General features: G+C 49.0%; 1 long non-coding RNA gene across 1 annotated transcript in view; it reads right to left on the reverse strand.

Moving 5' to 3' along the window:
- LOC109300262 overlaps window positions 1–3,841 on the reverse strand; it is a 52,831-nt gene that overhangs the window by 11,020 nt on the left and 37,970 nt on the right. Inside the window, exon 3 of the long non-coding RNA XR_002098178.1 lies at window positions 2,488–2,625. This is a non-coding gene — a long non-coding RNA (uncharacterized LOC109300262). The remainder of the gene's footprint in view (window positions 1–2,487; window positions 2,626–3,841) is intronic.

The following is a 3,841-nucleotide window of genomic DNA, read 5'->3' on the forward strand; positions in this document are numbered from 1 at the left end:
TGAGATGGAAAGCTACAACCGAAGCTGACCAGCTCCGAAGAAGTAAGACTAGAACAGATTTGATCTCCTGCTAGTTCTCAGAAACAGCCCGTCAGCAGAGATGAAGGGGAGACCGACCCAGCTGCAATGAAGTTAAGGGAGCTCTGCTGGATTTGCATCAGCCGAGGGGCTGATTTAGACAAGCAGCAAGGCCTGGTGGATGGTCTTAAAGGAGTGGAAGATGGGTTTAACCTTAGCTGTGCCACAACACTTGAGGAAATGGCTTCCCTGCTTTGTGCCCAAGGTTAGGAACAGACTATTCATCTGTACTGGGACAAGTTTTAGGCTACAGAAGAGAAGACTGAAGTGGGATTTGATAGCAGCCTTCACCTCCCTGCAGGGTGGCTCCGAAGATTCATTGAATATAGGCTGGAAGGGACCCTGGAAGATCACTGGGTCCAACCCCAAAGAGGCTGGAGCTGGACTGTTCTCAGTGGTGGCAGATGACAGAACAAGGAGCAATGGGCTCCAGTTGCAGCAAGGGAGGTTTAGGTTGGATATTAGGAAAAACTCTCGCTAGGAGGGTAGTGAAGCACTGGAATAGATTAGAGAGGTGATGGGGTCTCCATCCTTGGAGGTTTTTAAGGCCCAGCTAGACAAAGCCTTGGCTGGGATGGTGTAGTTGGGGCTGGTCCTGCTGTGAGCAAGGGGTTGGACTAGATGTGACCTCCTCCTAAGGTCCCTTCCAAACTTCATTTTCTAGGATTCTGTGATTATAAGTTGTGCCTGCTCTTATCCCAGAACAGAAATGTCCCAGGATTGGCATGTACACACATCACCCCTCCAATTGCAGTTTCCTGAGTGGCTGAATACACTGCCACTTTTCTGCCATTGATTCAACGATGCAGTCCCAGGACAACCATTCAGATACACTTTGTGATATTCTGGGGCAAACTGTTAGCTTTTCTTACCCTGTGAACTGTTTTATTCTTTGCCCTGGGACAGTGGACACAGATGCCTGAATGACTGCATTTTGGCCCAGGACAGATACGATGTCCATTTGTAGCCTCAGTTTCTCCAATCTGTAAGCCAGAGTCTGGTCACCTCTCTCAGAAGGTGGTTGAGAGATCAGTTGTTTTACAGACATGCTTCCCTTCTCATTTACCATCAATTTATACTGCCAATGCCTCTGCCTTCAATGGAGTTAGCCCCCATCTATGCTGATGGGAAGGACCTCTGCATCTGACAGTGCAAATAAAAAATACAAAGTACTACAGAGCTTAGCTGCCTTCTCAGGCCACTGGACCCAGAAAGGCGCTTCATTTAAGCCAGTGCATTGTTGTGGATATGAAACCAGTTTCAATGTGGAGAGAATCCAATTCCATTTTATTTTAAAACCAGGAAAAAACCTCCCCAAGGCTGGCTTCCTCTTTTCAATCACTTCTACTTCCAAAAGGGACCAGGAGAGTCCAGGACAAAACATAAGCCATTAAAGATACTTGTAGGAAGACCAGGTTTGTTGTAACCTCATGTCAGCTCACCCATGATAAGCAACAAAGGAAAGACTATGGGGGGGAGTGAAAGGTTTTCCTCGACTTAACTAACACCTTCAAAACCTGTGAAGCACCGTGTCTTCACAAGGAGTTAAACATCATAATTTGTAGCTGCCCTGCCAAAAGCAGCCCTCCCGGCACACACAAGCGCACAGCAAAGCGCCTGCATTTGTGCAGTCAGAGGCAAGCAAGGGTCATTGTTGCTGGTAACGTTTCAAGGCGCTTCACAGATCGGTTTGCTCTTCCCTCCGAGAAGTGCAGCGCTGTGGCCCAGAGCCCTTTATGCCTTGCCCTGTGCTTCTTGCTGATAAGCTCTTGCAAATTCCATCCAGCCCGACACAATCCAGTTCAGCGTAAGGAAGTGCTTAAAATAGATCAGAGTCCAGAGAGGAAGCGGGCCCCTGCCGTTTAGGCTTTCACCTGGAGCCGGGATGATCTGCATTCAGTCCCTAGTCCTGCCATGAAGCTGCTCTGCAATGGCTGCCACGTCCCTTAATCTCCTGTTCCTGTCTGCAGTAGGAAACTCCCTTTGCCTGCCTGGTCTCAGTGGTTCTCAACCAGGTGCTGCAGTACTCTGGGGTGCCTTGAGATCCTGTCAAGGGTGCTGCGAGGTGCCACACTGTCAGGTGTGCAAAAATGATTGGCAAGATAAACCCAGAGATTGCAAACAGGAATCCAGAGAGTTAAAAACCTTCTGACCTGCTTGGGTTTGCCAAGTTTTTTGCAATGGAAGAATTGCTCTATACTTTTTCTATAGTTAAAAGAGTGAATACTAAGAGCTGGCATTTTCCATGAAGTGCCTCAAATCTAAAGGGGGGGGGGGGGGGGCCTGAATCTAACAAGGTTGAGAAGCGTGGTTTTAGACTGTTAAATGGACAAGGATCATCTCTTGCTATGCAAGACCATATACAGCTCCTAGCACAATGTGGCCTTGATCTCACCTGGATGTGCTTACCATAGCGATCATTCCCTGGCAGAAAGCATCACTGAGGTCTTTCCAAACTCTACTGACTCTTTGCCTTTGCTCTCGTACTTCCACGCCGGAGGATGTTACAAGAGTACATTCGTTCCCTAGGAGGCCAATATCCCAATGCTGCAAATGGGAAACATCAAGAGGGAGAGAGAAGTTATTTATACAAAGAGGCTTTTTCCAGTTTTACAGTTAAGGCCAGGCTCAGCTTGCTCCAAAGCTAAGTCACCTCACGTCAACCAGGACACAGGTAGGAGTAGCAGCCACCTCTCCTGGCACCCAGGTCTTATCTTAAGGGCAGAGGTTGACTGCAAAATGGGAAGCCAGTCCTGGCTAGAGCCCAGGTACATGGGAAAGGGGTAGAAAAGGTTAAGAAAAAAGGCAGAAAAGCTCAGCACTAAGCCAGCCTCTCCTCTGGGATGGACCTCAAAGCTTGCAGGGTCTGTTTGCTGGACAACTAGGGTGGCAACCGGTATTTCCCACAGCCAAGAGTAGACAGCACGATGCTCCCCCGATTCAGCATGGAATCAGGCTTAAATCTCACTGCAGTTAATCATACGTATGCCCAGGCTTAAAGCCAAGCCTGTGTTTAAGTCCTTTGCTGGTTCAAAGGATGTGGGCTGGAGTTAGGGCTGAGAGGAGGGTTGGAGCCGCTGACTAGGGTGCGATGGAAAGAAATAGCTCCAAGTCCGCTCTCAGCCTTCATAGGGAGCAGTGAGGGAAGGAGGTTTCTGACATGAACCCCTTTTACCTCCCCGTCCAGATGGAGGAAATTTATTTAAAAACGGCAACAGGGAAGGGAAACGATGGAGTCCGGGTCCCTGCCGGCTATGTTGCCGCTATAAACCCAGGCTCTCATTGAGCCTCCCATAACAAACAGCTCATCGAAAGCAGACTGGGGTCCCGTTGGTCCGTTTCCCTTCATTATTTGCAGTTTGTACACAGCGGTCATTAGGGATTCATTTGGTTTCCCTAGCAGCAGGCATTAGTCTGGCTTTTCTCTCCTCTCTCTCCCTCTCTCTTGCGAGCTCCCTTTATTTTTAGTGTCTTATTTACAGTTTGACAGAGTAACAGTATCCCTTGCAAACTACTCCAGCAGCTTTAATCGGGGGAATAATAGGTCCTGTCTGGAGATGAATAGCATCTAGGGGACAGATTGTTCCACACTCACACGGTGGGGGTAATTTATTTATGTGCGCACATGTCAGGAGGAGAAAGGGACGGGGGGATCTGTATGCAGCAAGGACACTGACAGCGTTGAATGGAGAAGGGAGAATGGAGTCAAATGCCCGGCACCCCCCCCCCCCCCCACTGCCCACGGAAGCCCCCCAGGCGCAGA

Source organism: Gavialis gangeticus, unplaced genomic scaffold (assembly GCF_001723915.1).
Source record: "Gavialis gangeticus isolate Ggan-Ray unplaced genomic scaffold, GavGan_comp1, whole genome shotgun sequence".
In the NCBI taxonomy this organism is placed as follows: domain Eukaryota; kingdom Metazoa; phylum Chordata; order Crocodylia; family Gavialidae; genus Gavialis; species Gavialis gangeticus.